This window comes from Triticum aestivum, chromosome 7D (genome assembly GCF_018294505.1).
Source record: "Triticum aestivum cultivar Chinese Spring chromosome 7D, IWGSC CS RefSeq v2.1, whole genome shotgun sequence".
Classification (NCBI taxonomy): domain Eukaryota; kingdom Viridiplantae; phylum Streptophyta; class Magnoliopsida; order Poales; family Poaceae; genus Triticum; species Triticum aestivum.
The window spans coordinates 15493560-15510548 of NC_057814.1; positions in this window are offsets into that span (position 1 = coordinate 15493560).

Genomic DNA, 16989 nt, shown 5'->3' on the forward strand with positions numbered 1-16989 from the left:
ACACGACACCCCGACCCCTAGACCCCGACCCCGACACCCCGACCCCGAGCCTGACCCGACACCCCGACCCCGACACCGACACGGCACCCCGACCCCGACCCCGACACCCCGACCCCGACCCCGACACCCCGACCCCGAGCCTGACCCGACACCCCGACCCTGACACCGACACGGCACCCCGACCCCGACCCGGCACCCCGACCCGACACCCCGACCCCGAGACCCCGACCCCGACACCGACACGACACCCCGACACCGACACCCTGACACCACACCCACCCTTACCCCGACACCGACACGGCACCCCGACCCGACACCCCGAACCCGAGACGGCACCCCGACCCGACACCCCGACCCGACACCCCGACCCGGCACCTCGACCCGACACCCCGACCCCGAGACCCCGACCCGAGCCTGACCCGACACCCCGACCCCGACACCGACATGGCACCCCGACCCCGACCCGGCACCCCGACAAGACACCCCGACCCCGAGCCTGACCCGACACCCCGACCCCGACGCCGACACGGCACCCCGACCCCGACCCCGACCCCGACACCCCGACCCCGACCCCGACACCCCGACCTCGAGCCTGACCCGACACCCCGACCCTGACACCGACACGGCACCCCGACCCCGACCCGGCACCCCGACCCGACACCCCGACCCCGAGACCCCGACCCCGACACCGACACGACACCCCGACACCGACACCCTGACACCACACCCACCCTTACCCCGACACCGACACGGCACCCCGACCCCGACCCGGCACCCCGACCCGACACCCCGAACCCGAGACGGCACCCCGACCCGACACCCCGACCCGGCACCCCGACCCCGACCCCGAGCCTGACCCGACACCCCGACCCCGACACCGACACGGCACCCCGACCCCGACCCGGCACCCCGACAAGACACCCCGACCCCGAGCCTGACCCGACACCCCGACCCCGACACCGACACGGCACCCCGACCCCGACCCGGCACCCCGACCCGACACCCCGACCCCGAGACCCCGACCCCGACACCGACACGACACCCCGACACCGACACCCTGACACCACACCCACCCTTACCCCGACACCGACACGGCACCCCGACCCCGACCCGACACCCCGACCCCGAGACGGCACCCCGACCCGACACCCCGACCCGGCACCCCGACCCGACACCCCGACCCCGAGACCCCGACCCCGAGCCTGACCCGACACCCCGACCCCGACACCGACACGGCACCCCGACCCCGACCCGGCATCCCGACAAGACACCCCGACCCCGAGCCTGACCCGACACCCCGACCCCGACACCGACACGGCACCCCGACCCCGACCCGGCACCCCGACCCCGAGACCCCGACCACGATACCCCGACCCGGACCCCGACCCCGAGCCTGACCCGACACCCCGACCCCGACACTGACACGGCACACCGACCCCGACCCGGCACCCCGACCCGACACCCCGACCCCGAGACCCCGACCCCGACCCCGACACGGCGGAGACCGACACGACACCCCGACCCCCGACACCTCCTGAAAAGGTGTTCTTTGGCCTTCCAGAAGCCGACGGGGTCATATATTTGTGAATTATTAGTTAGGTCATATATCTTTCGATTTTGTTATGAAAAACATCATATATAATTGTGTTGATCGGGTAGTTTTAAATGTGCAGTTGTTTCATCGCTGCGAGGTTTGGTGTTCGACGACCTCGCCGTGCGTTTGACGAGCTCTGCCCCTTCGTTCGTGGGTGAGCACAAATGACATGTCCTCCTCCCCCATTAATTATTTGATCTATTCCGATGAAACTTGATAGCTAGCTACATATGTGTCTTGAATCATCAGTATGCGTAACCAATATGTGTCTCCCGTTCGAAAGCGTCATAGTCATAAATATGCATGCATTTGCATATTTATAACCTTGATTCTTTCGAATTGTCCAACGCTATCCATGGACATCCCGAGTATGTTTAGATTGGGTTCGTTTTCCCATATGCTTTGCTCCGGATCCGGCGCATAAATTTCGTCAGTGCCTCCCCTGTTGTTCTCCGGGTACACATCCTCTCTGTTTATTGCAGAGACGTGTATCAGGAGAACAGCGGGGAGGTGCTGCCGAAATTTTGCGTAGGATCCGGAGCATAGCATGGGAAAATGAACCCAATCTAAACATACTCGGGTGGGATTAGGACTTATCATTACCTATTAGAGTGTAGGTTGCATGGACGTAATAAAATTGACAAAGTAGATCAACTGATGAATACATACATGGTGAGATATATATATATATATATATATATATATATATATATATATATATATATATATATATATATATATTTGTTGTGTGTCTAGTAGCTCTGAAAGTCAAGATGAGTGATTGTGCGTGGATGTACACCGGTCACACTGGTCAGAACAAATGGAGCACTGAATGGTTCACAAAAACAAAGGGGTTTGTGCGAGCCGCATTTGCAAATGGCCAGAGGAAAACCTGGTGCCCCTGTTTACGGTGCGGCAATTGGGAAAAGAGGACAGAGGCTGAAATGGGCAAACACCTGCAGAAGAGTGGTTTTACGCCCGATTATACGGTGTGGACATTTCATGGTGAGTCTGCCCAACGTGACCGAGCTGAGGTGGATCGTCGTCGCACCGACGAGCATGGTACCAGGATGGAAAACATGGTGCAAGACTTTGATGATGCTCGGGATTCAGACGAGGAGATGGAGGAATCTGCAAAGGCCTTCAATGAAATGTTGGAGTCTTCAAAACGTCCGCTCCATGAGCACACTGAGCTTTGTCAGTTGGATGCCATCTCACAAGTAATGGCTCTGAAGGCTCAGTTCAACTTGGGCAGAGAATGCTACGATGCAATGATGACAGTATTTGGACGCTTTCTACCCAAAGGCCATGTAATGCCTGCAAACCTATACCAGTCGGACAAAATCCTCCGTGCACTGAAGATGCCCTATGATAAGATACATGCCTGTGAGAAAGGATGTGTCTTGTTTAGGCTTGACTATGCGGACTTGAACTATTGTCCCATTTGCAAGTCTTCCAGGTATGTTGTGGTAGACAACGGTATGGGTGAGAAGACACAGACCAAAATCCCCGTTAGTGTTCTTCGGTATATGCCAATCGTACCAAGACTTCAACGTCTTTTCATGGTCGAAGAGATGGCCAGACAGATGACATGGCACAAAACGGGCAAAAGAACCGAACTAGATGCAGATGTGAATCTGATGATTGTACACACATCGGATGGTGTTGCGTGGAAAAAGTTTGATGAATTACATGGTGACAAAGCGGCAGATCCGAGGCATCCTCGAGTCGGCATCAGCACGGATGGGTTCAGTGTGTTTGGTATGACGGCAGCCCAATACAGTTGTTGGCCCGTATTTGTCTTTCCACTCAATCTCCCCCCCGGACAGATTATGCAAAGAAAGAACATTTTCCTGACGTTGATAATTCCAGGGCCCAACTATCCGGGGAAAAATATGAATGTGTACATGCAACCGCTTAAGGACGAATTGCAAGAAGCCTGGGATAATGGGTTCAAGACATACGATGCCTATAGCAAACGGAACTTCATAATGCGTGTCTGGTACATGTACTCGACGCATGACTTGCCGGCGTATGCGCTATTCGTTGGCTGGTGTGTGCATGGAAGGTTCCCGTGCCCCACATGCAAGGGAGCTCTTGAGTTTCGTTGGCTTCAGGCCGGTCGCAAGTTTTCTTGCTTCGACATGCATAGAGAGTTCCTGAATCCTCGCCATAAGTTCAGGAAAGACAAGAAGAACTTCATCAGAGGTAGAGTTGTCAAAAACTCTGCACCACATGCATTGACAGGCCAACAGACCCTGGATCAGTTAAACGCTCTCGAGCCAGATCCCGAGCGTCCAGGGTACTTCAAGGGGTATAATTCTAAGCACGCCTGGACTCACAAAACATGCTTATGGGATCTGCCTTACTTCAAAGACCTCCTTTGCCCACACAACATCGACGTGATGCACACTGAGAAGAATATCGCCGAGGCACTTTTTGGTACATTGTTCGGCATAGATGGGAAGTCAAAGGATAATACTAAGGCTAGAGTCGATCTGGAGGCGCTATGTGATAGGCCGTTACAAAACATGAAAGAACCGAAAGGAAAGCAGAACTGGACGAAGCCAAAGGCATGGTTCAATCTTGGAAGGCCGGCTATGAGGGAAATTATCTTGTGGGTGAAAATGCAGTTGATGTTCCCCGATGGGTATGCAGCGAATCTACAGAGGGGAGCCAGTCTTGATAAATTGAAGATATTTGGTCTCAAGAGTCATGATTGGCACATATGGATTGAGCGGGTAATGCCGGTGATGTTGCGTGGCTTCATCCCTGAGGATGAATGGCTAGTACTGGCAGAACTCAGCTATTTCTTCCGTGTTCTTTGTGCGAAAGAACTATCGCCTGGCGTGCTAGAAGAAATGGAAGAGTTGGCGCCGGAGTTGATCTGCAAGTTAGAGAAGATCTTTCCACCGGGCTTCTTTAATCCAATGCAACATTTGATTTTGCATCTCCCGACCGAGGCAAGATTGGGGGGGCCCGTGCAAAATCGTTGGTGCTACCCAACTGAGAGGATGCAGAAGACGCTTCGACAAAAATGTAAAAATAAACGTAGAATTGAAGCATCGATGGCTGAGGCATTCATCACTGAGGAGGCGGCAAACTTCGTGACAGCACACTACGAAGCCAAAAATCATCATTTGCATAATCCGAAGCCTCGGTACAATGCTGACGACCCTAAAAAGGGTGGATCCAACCTCAGCCTATTCAAAGGGAATCTCGCACCAGCCAGTGTTTCAAATCCAGTATCTTTGGATAACGAACAATGGCGGACCATTTCGTTGTATATCTTCAACAACCTGATAGAAGTGCGGCCGTACATCGAGTAAGTTCTCGGTACATAGTTTCGCAACTTCTATTTCCTTTGAACTGCTCTTATTCCTGGATATTTCATACAGTCGATACGTCGCCTTATTCTCGTATGGAGCGGTGATCCAAAAGGATTCTGTCGAAGAGTATGAGCTTCTCGCAAAGCAAGGTGGCGGCTATCCCGGTTTCATCTCTTGGTTCAAACAAACGGTAATTTCTATTAGACTTGTAGGCTAATTTGTAGGCGGCTATCCCGGTTTCATTCGCTAATTTGTGCGTAATGCAACAATCCTTTCATATTAAACTTGTAGGCTAATTCAGAGTCTATGGACGCCGAATTGAGACAAGTCGCTAATGGTTTTGACTATAAGGTCCGTTCATTTGACAAATACGACATCAACGGGTATCGCTTTCGTACCTATGGCAAAGAGCTATCTATGGCCGACCGAAAGTCTACAAATTGTTGTGTATCTGCTATCGGCGAAGGAGGTACCGAGTATTATGGGAGAGTTGAAGCAATTTATGAACTTCTATTCTATGGTGAAAACCCACCGAATGTCGTAGTCTTCAAATGTTATTGGTTTCAGCCGAAGGAGACTAGAAGAACTCATGAACATATAGGGCTAGTTGAAATCAACCAAAGCACCCATTTAGATGTTCCTGATGTCTATATTACGGCTCAACAGGCGACCCAAGTATTCTATCTACCGTGGGCCTGCCAAACTAATCCAAATCTGAAAGGTTGGGATGTCGTTTATGAAGTGCCGCCACGTGCTAGACTATCTCCCCCAAAGGAAGAGGATTATGAACCTCACATTAACCCAGACACATATGAAGGAGAATTCTTCCAAGAGACACGTCTTTCCAAAAAGCGTTTCAAGAACCGCTATACTTCACCCCAAAACATTGAAGTAGACAGCGACAGTGAATCCGACATCACCCCAGAGGAGGAACAAGAAGAGCCGGAACAAGAAGAGGTTACTGCTGCGGATGACCTGTCATTGCTTGACCGATTACGTCAAGGTGGCCTTGCACATGTTGATGCCACTGAACCCTATGAGCCCGTCATTGATTATAGTGATGATGATGATTATGCATTTATTGATGATACTGATCGAGATTATTAGTAGTGTCAGGTATTAAATTTTTTAATGTTGTACTTGATGATGATACACTTAAGTGATACACATATTATTATTCATGTCGGTCTTTTTTTTATGTTGTACTAATTTCGTTTACTGTTTGTCATGGCAGGTGTTGAAAGATGGTGGGCGCTGGTCGGGAGCGCGCCAAGGCCCCTTCTTCCTCGGCGCGTGGTCTGAGGTCTTCGATTCCAGACGTACCTCTTCGCCGAGCGTTGCTGGACAGTATGTCCACACCGCCGGGCCCTTCTTCGTCCACCGCGGTGCCCAGCAGGGGACGAGGTAGGAAGAGAGGAGGTGGGGCACGTGGTCGCGGGAGAGGAGGTAGGGTGACTCCTAGGGCGCCTTCCTCGCCGCCACCCCCAGCTGTTTCACCCGAGCACGTGACTGTTAGGGTGGACTCGTCCGAGGAGGAGGCTACACGGACTCCGGTCCACGAGCCTCCGGTCCACGGGTCTTGGGCCCACGAGCCTCGGGTCGACTGGCCTTCGGCCCACGAGAGTTCGGCCCACGAGACCCCGGAGGAGCACACGTCCGGATGGGGTACCTGGCCGGATCAGCCCGAGGAGCCGAGTGGCCATGCTGATGATGGCGGGGAGCCGACTGATCTTGAGGAGGAGGGTGGCACCGTCTACCAGCGTGGTGCTACACGGCTCCCGTCCGTGCCGGCGACCCGCGAGCAGAGGTGGTTGATCTTCCCTGATGGGGAGAGGTACGTAAGTGCATTTAATATTTTTGTACCTTCTGCATTCACGTTTCTTCAAATAACTAATGCGTTGGCCTTGTCATGCTGCAGGGGTTGGGACCACCATCATAGTGTCCGCCGGCCCAACTCCGTCCTTGGAGTTCTTTGCCGGCAAAACTTCCCGGGGTTTGTCACGTTGCCTGGTGAGGGTCGGCTTCCAGAGCTTGGGTTGAGCTGGGAGCACTACGTGGCTGCCCCGGCCCCGCCGGATGTCATTATCGACGGTGTCGTGTGCGACACGAGGGCAGACATGGTGATCAGGACGTTCTGGGTAATTTCTCCTTTACACATTTCAAAATCTTCAACTAGCTAGTTATTAATTGTACTAATCAATATTGTCTCATTTGATTGCAGACATTCTACAGGTGTGAGGAGGGATACGAGGAGGACTGCGCAAATGTTATCCAGAACGTCTGCAAGCGCCTACTCCAGAACTTACGGCACGAGGCTCGGGTGCAGGCTGTTCGAGACTACTACGCCTTGCGTGGTATCAAGAAGACCAAGCCGGCGTGCCGCGATAAGAGCCGGCGTGCCGCGATAAGTTCCTGAGTAAGGAGCAGTACATGAAGGTAATTCTTAAGGCCTTCTACTTAAGTTCCTTCATTTAGTAATTCTTAGCCGTAGCGCTCAAGTTTCTATTTGCTAACTTAGGCGCCTCCGAGATGGTGTGCGGATCGGATGGATTGTTGGGAGGTGTTGGTCGATGAGTGGTGCTCACAAGAATGGCTAGCCCTCCACAACCAGGCCAAGGACAAACGTGCCCAAATGGAAGGTGTGCCACACCATCAAGGCAGCTCCAACTTATATCAGTTCGGGCGCAACTGGGTATGTGGTTTGCTTCATGATTCATGCAATTCATTCATCATGCTAGCTTGAGCCCTTTAATTACTAATTTTCATTGTTTCTCTCTTTCAGGCACGCCACAATAAGGCGGATAAGGTGCCAGAGGTGTACGACCTGTATGCCATGGCCCACACTGGCTCTTACAAGAAAGTCAAGGCTTTCTCTCAGTCTGACCTCGATGATGCAAACAACTTCACCAACATCTCCTCCCACAACAAGCTCGTGAGATATAGAGATGAGGGGAAGGCGAGGAAAGGGGAGGACTTTAACCCGAGCCAGGGTCCCATTGATCCAGAGCTGGTGATGATATCTGGTGGCGGGAGGTCCCATGGCTCCATAGCCATTGGAGATGGACTTATCCGTTGTCCTAGCACTCTCCCGGAGATCAAGGCGCGCCAGTCGAGCTCCGCTCCTGAGATAAGGCCTCGTGAACGGCCAGTGCAACTCGCCATCAAGGTTAGTGATACGTACTCAGTTATCTTTCTCCATTACATTGTGTGCGCTTCCATCAATGATTACAAATGGTCATGTGAGTGGTGTTGCAGGATGCTATACAGACTGAGAGAGATAGAACGGAGAAACTTCTGGCGGAGGCGGCGGAGAGGCAGCGGGAGATGGAGGAGAGGACGAGAAAGATGATGGAGGAGGAGAGGGCACGGAATGACATTCAGGCAAGGGCCATGTACGAGCTCCTTGTGGTAAGTTTCTTCTGCAGATTACTTGCTAGTCTTAACATTTGAGTCTCATTACTAACTAGTATGACTCTGTTCTGAAAACCAAATGTGCAGTCTGTGTGCGAGAAGTCCGGTCAGCCCGCTCCGCCGATGCCAGTGATTGCTCCTGGGAGCACGGTGAGTTTAGTTTGAATGGACATTACTTGGTAGTCTTAACATTTGAGTGTCGTAATGCTAACGAGACATTGGAAATGATCTTTGGTGCAGCTTAACTCCAGAAACGCATCGCACGATCCTTCTCCAGGTAGCGGCACTAGCCACCCCGCTCCTACACCTCCCTGATCACGGTAAGTTTCTCTAGTGTTTTGCTTAACAAATGCATAAAGGCCTAGACTTAGCTTTATTTCCTCCAATATGCTTACCATAATGACCTAGAGTTAGCTTATTTTCCTCCAAAATGACCCATTTTACCTAGGTTAGCTTATAAATGATGCAGTTCATCCAAGTTAGCTCAAAAATGACCCATTTTACCTACATTAGCTCCTAAATGATCCATTTTACCTACGTTAGCTTTAAAATGGCCCATTTCACATAGGTTAACTCCAAAATGACCCATCTTACCTAGGTTATCTCATAAACGATCCATTTCAACTAATTTAGCTCATAAACGATCCATTTGACCTAAGTGAGCTAAAAAACGATCCATTTCTCCTAAATTAGCTCTTAAATGATCCATTTCACGTAAGTTAGCTCAAAAAGATCCATTTCAACTAAATTAGCTCTAAAATGACCCATTTTACGTAGATGAGCTCCTAAATGATCCATTTTACCTACGTTAGCTTTAAAATGACCCATTTCACCTAGGTTAGCTCCAAAATGACCCATTTCACCTTACTTAGCTCAAAAACGATGCCCTTCACCTTAGTTAGCTCATAAACGACCCATTTCAACTAAGTTAGCTCATAAATGATCCATTTCAACTAAGTTAGCTCATAAACAACCCATTTCAACTTAGTTAGCTCATATATGATCCATTTCACCTAAGTTAGCTCATAAATGACATATACTTCTTGTTCTAGTCTTCTTCTTGTTCTAGTCTTCTTCTTGTTCTAGTCTTCTTCTTGTTCTAGTCACCTATTTCTAACTTTCTTATTTACCATTTTGCAGATTTCATTCACTTGATGGAAGCTAGCTTGCTATGATGGAGTGCTTGCTTTTCCTTTGATGAAACTTTGCATTGTATCTAGCTTGCTATCTTCATGACACTTTGCATTGTAATATATATATGGATGGAACAATGTGTATGGATGGAACTTCCTTATGTATGAACAATGTGTATGGATGAAACTGATGTGATATGTGATATGTGCTGGATATGTGATATGTGATATGTGCTGGATATGTGATATGTGATATGTGCTAGATATGTGTTGGATATGTGCTGGATATGAAACTTATATATGTGATATGTGCTGCAAATTGTGGGATTTAATAAAAAACAGGAAAAACAGACAATATGCAGGCTCTTTGCCGTCTGCCACCGACGGCAAAGAGCCTTTGTCGTCTGCCGCGGACGGCAAAGAAGCCACGTGGCAGCCAACTGTGCTTCCTGGGAGCTGACCCATTTGGTCAGTTTGCCTACAGTGGCAGACGGCAAAGACTTTGCCGTCCGTGGCAGACGGCAAAGAACCTGCACTTTGCCATCAGTGGCAGACGGCAAAGAACCTGCCATCTAGTGACGTGTACATGACATCATAAGGCGGACGGCAAAGACCAAAGGCTCTTTGCCGTCTGCGGCGGACGGCAAAGGTCTGCCGTTAGCCACTTAACGGACTGACAGCGCAATTATTGCCGTCCGCCCTCTTTGCCGTCCGCCGCGGACGGCAAAGAGCCTTTGCCGTCCGCCGCCAGGAAGCAGACGGCAAAGCAGCTGTTTACCGTAGCCTTCTTTGCCGGAGCCTTTTGCCGTCCGCGGCTGACGGCAAAGGTCTTTGCCGTCCGCCTTTCGAGCCTTTGCCGTCCGCCATGGCAGACGGCAAAGTAGCTGTTTCCTGTAGTGTATGCTCACTGACAGAACTATTCTCCTCCATTTTACAGCTATAGAATTTATTGGAGACTTCATATCTCTCAATCCGGGCATTTGCTTGAAATATTAACTTCAACTCCTGGAACATCTCATATGCTCCATGACGTTCAAAACGTCGTTGAAGTCCCGGTTCTAAGCCGTAAAGCATGGCACACTGAACTATTGAGTAGTCATCAGCTTTGCTCTGCCAGACGTTCATAACATCTGGTGTTGCTCCTGCAGTAGGTTTGGCACCTAGCGGTGCTTCCAGGACGTAATTCTTCTGTGCAGCAATGAGGATAATCCTCAAGTTACGGACCCAGTCCGTGTAATTGCTACCATCATCTTTCAACTTTGCTTTCTCAATGAACGCATTAAAATTCAACGGAACAACAGCATGGGCCATCTATCTACAATCAACATAGACAAGCAAGATACTATCAGGTACTAAGTTCATGATAAATTTAAGTGCAAATAATCATATTACTAAGAACTCCCACTTAGATAGACATCTCTCTAATCCTCTAAGTGATCACGTGATCCAAATCAACTAAACCATAACCGATCATCACGTGAAATGGAGTAGCTATCAATGGTAAACATCACTATGTTGATCATATCTACTATATGATTCACGCTCGACCTTTCGGTCTCAGTGTTCCGAGGCCATATCTGCATATGCTAGGCTCGTCAAGTTTAACCTGAGTATTCCGCGCATGCAAAACTTGCTTTCACCCGTTGTAGATGGACGTAGAGCTTATCACACCCGATCATCACGTGGTGTCTGGGCACGACGAACTTTGGCAACGGTGCATACTCAGGGAGAACACTTTTATCTTGAAATTTAATGAGAGATCATCTTATAATGCTACCGTCAATCAAAGCAAGATAAGATGCATAAAAGATAAACATCACATGCAATCAATATAAGTGATATGATATGGCCATCATCATCTTGTGCTTGTGATCTCCATCTCCGAAGCACCGTCATGATCACCATCGTCACCGGCGCGACACCTTGATCTCCATCGTAGCATTGTTGTCGTCTCGCCAATCTTATGCTTCTACGACTATCGCTACCGCTTAGTGATAAAGTAAAGCATTACAGGGCGATTGCATTGCATACAATAAAGCGACAACCATATGGCTCCTGCCAGTTGCCGATAACTCGGTTACTAAACATGATCATCTCATACAATAAAATTTAGCATCATGTCTTGACCATATCACATCACAACATGCCCTGCAAAAACAAATTTGACGTCCTCTACTTTGTTGTTGCAAATCTTACGTGGCTGCTACGGGCTTAGCAAGAACCGTTCTTACCTACGCATCAAAACCACAACGATAGTTTGTCAAGTTGGTGCTGTTTTAACCTTCGCAAGGACCGGGCGTAGCCACACTCGGTTCAAATAAAGTTGGAGAAACTGACACCCGCAAGCCACCTATGAGCAAAGCACGTCGGTAGAACCAGTCTCGCATAAGCGTACGCGTAATGTTGGTCCGGGCCGCTTCATCCAACAATACCGCCGAACCAAAGTATGACATGCTGGTAAGCAGTATGAATTATATCGCCCACAATTCACTTGTGTTCTACTCGTGCATATGACATCTACGCATAAAATCAGGCTCTGATGCCACTGTTGGGGAACGTAGTAATTTCAAAAAAATTCATACGCACACGCAAGATCATGGTGATGCATAGCAACGAGAGGGGAGAGTGTTCTCCACGTACCCTCGTAGACCGAAAGCGGAAGCGTTAGCACAACGCGGTTGATGTAGTCGTATGTCTTCACGATCCGACCGATCAAGTACCGAACGCACGGCACCTCCGAGTTCAGCACACGTTCAGCCCGATGACGTCCCTCAAACTCCGATCCAGCCGAGTGTTGAGGGAGAGTTTCGTCAGCACTATGGCGTGGTGACGATGATGATGTTCTACCGACGCAGGGCTTCGCCTAAGCACCGTTATAGTATTATCGAGGTGGACTATGGTGGAGGGGGGCACCACACACGGCTAAAAGATCAAACGATCAATTGTTGTGTCTCTAGGGTGCCCCCCTGCCCCCGTATATAAAGGAGCAAGGGGGGAGGTGCGGCCGGCCAGGAGGGGGCACGCCAGGAGGAGTCCTACTCCCACCGGGAGTAGGACTCCCTCCCTTTTCCTTGTTGGATTAGGAGAAGAGGGGGAAAGAGGTGGAGGAGAAGAAGGAAAGGGGGGCGCCGCCCCCCTCTCCTTGTCCTATTCGGACTGGGGGGGGCACGCGGTCCTTGCCCGGGCCGCCTCTCCTCTTCTCCACTAAGGCCCACTATGGCCCATTAACCCCCGGGGGGTTCCGGTAACCCCTCCGGTACTCCGGTAAAATCCCGATTTCACCCGGAACACTTCCGATATCCAAATATAGGCTTCCAATATATCAATCTTCATATCTCGACCATATCGAGACTCCTCGTCATGTCCGTGATCACATCCGGGACTCCGAACAACCTTCGGTACATCAAAACATATAAACTCATCATATAACTGTCATCGAAACGTTATGCGTGCGGACCCTACGGGTTCGAGAACTATGTAGACATGACCGAGACACGTCTCCGGTCAATAACCAATAGCGGAACCTGGATGCTCATATTGGCTCCCACATATTCTACGAAGATCTTTATCGGTCAGACCGCATAACAACATACGTTGTTCCCTTTGTCATTGGTATGTTACTTGCCCGAGATTTGATCGTCGGTATCTCAATACCTAGTTCAATCTCGTTACCGGCAAGTCTCTTTACTCGTTCCGTAATACATCATCCCGCAACTAACTCATTAGTTGCAATGCTTGCAAGGCTTAAGTGATGTGCATTACCGAGTGGGCCCAGAGATACCTCTCCGACAATCGGAGTGACAAATCCTAATCTCGAAATACGCCAACCCAACAAGTACCTTCGGAGACACCTGTAGAGCACCTTTATAATCACCCAGTTACGTTGTGACGTTTGGTAGCACACAAAGTGTTCCTCCGGTAAACGGGAGTTGCCTAATCTCATAGTCATAGGAACATGTATAAGTCATGAAGAAAGCAATAGCAACATACTATACGATCAAGTGCTAAGCTAACGGAATGGGTCAAGTCAATCACATCATTCTCCTAATGATGTGATCCCGTTAATCAAATGACAACCCATGTCAATGGCTAGGAAACATAACCATCTTTGATCAACGAACTAGTCAAGTAGAGGCATACTAGTGACACTCTGTTTGTCTATGTATTCACACAAGTATTACGTTTCCGGTTAATACAATTCTAGCATGAATAATAAACATTTATCACGATATAAGGAAATAAATAATAACTTTATTATTGCCTCTATGGCATATTTCCTTCATTCCCCTTTCCTCGCTGTTCTTCCCCTCTTCCTCTCGAGCTCATCACACATTTTGCCCAAAATTTGTCAAGATTTGAAGGCCCCCATCCATTCAAATGATCACAAAGGTTAACAACTTTGTCCATTCATCTCTCATTGCTAGATTAGCTCTGGCAATGCTTTGTATAGTGATTAATTTATGAGTTTAGTAATTTGGGAGGAAATATATGTGCTAGTATTTGATTTATATGCAATTTGAGGAAAAAAAATAACACTTAGTTTGCATATGTAGGTGTGGTTTACTTAGTGCCTTCTAAATCTCCGTCGTAACCACCGTCGATCGCCCGCACCGTCCCGTCGCCGGCACTACCTTGTGGTGAGCCTCTTGTTCATGAATGTTTTACATTACCAAATTTATGTTTGTGTGATTTGGATATATAGTTACTCGTATAATTATCTTACCCGTACGTTGTTTGTTATACATAGTGCCATGGTTTTGATATCCGTCTCCGTCGGCCCTCGTCCTTGTTATGATTCTGATGTGGTATATTCTCTTTTAAAACTAGTTGTTGCATTTCGTGTTTATGACAAATTATGCCCATCAAGTTGACATAGATATTTTTATCTAGGAGGTTTGTGAACCGGATATTCCAACCGACCCTATTGTTGAGAGGTTAAATTTAGTTGAAAGAGAAAACGAGTATTTGAAAGAAAAATTGAAAAGAATTGAGGGGGAGAAGATGGAATTGGAGTTGCACGTTGCCGATGTCGTCGATGATCACAAGATCAAGATGGAGAAAATGCGCTTGAAGATTAGAAAGATTAGAAAATATGCCATTGATAGTGAGGCTTGGTATCATTATGCTGTTGGATCAATTGTTACCTTAGTTGCGATCTTGATCGCATTTGTGGTTGCATTTAAATGCTTTAGTTAAAGAGTTATTTGTTTGTTGCATTTAAGTGTTGTGTGAACTTTATGTATGGACTTTATGTATGAACTTGTATTAATTTGGTCTTTTCGGTGTTGTGTAATGAAGATGAGCCGACAATGGATGTACGATGACCGATGCTCTCCCGAGTTCATTAATGGCGTGCAAACTTTTTTGTTTGCGGCTGAGGCAAACAAGCGGGCGCATGGTTTTATGCCTTGTCCATGTGCTGTCTGTAAGAATGATCACAATTACTCTACGTCAAAAACCATTCACGTCCACCTGTTTAAGTCCGGTTTCATGCCCCACTATATTGTTTGGACCAAGCATGGAGAAAGAGGGGTTATGATGGAAGACAATGAAGAAGAAGAGGACGACGACAACTATCCTGGCCATGGGTTCCTGAATACGATGATACAACAATGGGGGAGAAGCTGAGCCGGCAATGCGGGAAGAAGCTGAAGAAGAGGCATCAGATGAACCCGCTGATGATCTAGGTCGGGCCATTGCCGATGCAAAAAGAAACTGCGAAAGTGATTTGGAGAAGAAGAAGTTGCAGCGCATGTTAGAGGATCACAAGAAATTGTTGTACCCGAATTGCGAAGCTGACAAGAAAAAGTTGGGCACCACACTGGAATTGCTGCAATGTAAGGCAGAGAATGGTGTATCTGACAAGGGATTTAGAAAGTTGCTGGTAATGATAAAGAATATGCTTCCAAAGGACAACAAATTGCCCGAGAGTACATACGAAATAAAGAGGGCCGTCTGCCCTCTAGGGTTAGAGGTGCAGAAGATACATCCATGCCCTAATGACTGCATCCTCTACCGCGGTGAGTGAGGATTTGAATGCTTGCCCGGTATGCGGTGCATTGCGTTATAAGATCAGCCGAGATGACCTTGGTGATGTCGAGGGCGAGCGCCCAGGAAGAAGATTCCTGTCAAGGTGATGTGGTATGCTCCTATAATACCACGGTTGAAACGTTTGTTCCAAAACAAAAAGCATGCCAAGGCGATGCGGTGGCACAGAGAAGACCGTAGGAAAGATGGAAAGTTGAGAGTACCCGCTGACGGGTCGCAGTGGAGACAAATCGAGAGAAAGTACGGGAAGGAGTTTGCAGATGACGCAAGGAACGTATGGTTTGGTCTAAGCGCAGATGGCATTAATCCTTTTGGGGAGCAGAGTAGCAACCATAGCACCTGGCCTGTGACTCTATGTTTGTATAACCTTGCTCCTTGGTTGTGCATGAAGCGGAAGTTCATTATGATGCCAGTGCTCATCCAAGGCCCTAAGCAACCGGGCAACGACATTGATGTGTACCTAAGGCCATTAGTTGAAGAACTCTTACAGCTATGGAATGGAACAGGTGTACGTGCGTGGGATGAGCATGGACAGGAAGAATTTGACCTAAAGGCGTTGCTGTTCGTGACCATCAATGATTGGCCTGCTCTCAGTAACCTTTCAGGACAGACAAATAAGGGATACCGCGCATGCACGCACTGTTTGGATGATACCGACAGTATATATTTGAATAATTGTAAGAAGAATATGTACCTGGAACATCGTCGATTTCTTCCGATCAGGCATCCCGTAAGAAAGAAAGGCAAGCATTTCAAAGATGAGGCGGATCACCGGACGAAGCCTCGCCACCGTACTGGTGCTGATGTACATGATATGGTCAAGGATTTGAAGGTAGTCTTTGGAAAGGGTCCTGGCGGACAACCTATTCCGAATGACGCTGACGGACGCGCACCCATGTGGAAGAAGAAATCTATATTTTGGGACCTGCCCTATTGGAAAGACCTAGAGGTCCGCTCCGCAATCGACGTGATGCACATGACGAAGAATCATTGCGTGACCCTGCTTGGCTTCTTGGGCGTGTATGGGAAGACAAAAGATACACCTGAGGCACGGGAGGACCAGCAACGTATGCACGGAAAAGACGGCATACATCAGGGTCATGCCAGCTACGCTCTTACCAAAGATGAGAAGGAAATCTTCTTTAAATGCCTGCTCAGTATTAAGGTACCGTCTAGCTTCTCGTTGAATATAAAGGGAATAATAAACATGGCAGAGAAAAAGTTCCAGAACCTAAAGTCTCATGACTGCCACGTGATTATGACGCAACTGCTTCCGGTTGCATTGAGGGGGCTTCTAGGGATAACGTTCGATTAGCCATTGTGAAGCTATGTGCATTCCTCAATGCAATCTCTCAGAAGGTAATCGATCCAGAAATCATACCAAGGTTAGAGAATGATTTGGTGCAATGTCTTGTCAGTTTCGAGTTGGTGTTCCCAGCATCCTTCTTCAACATCATGACACACGTCCTAGTTC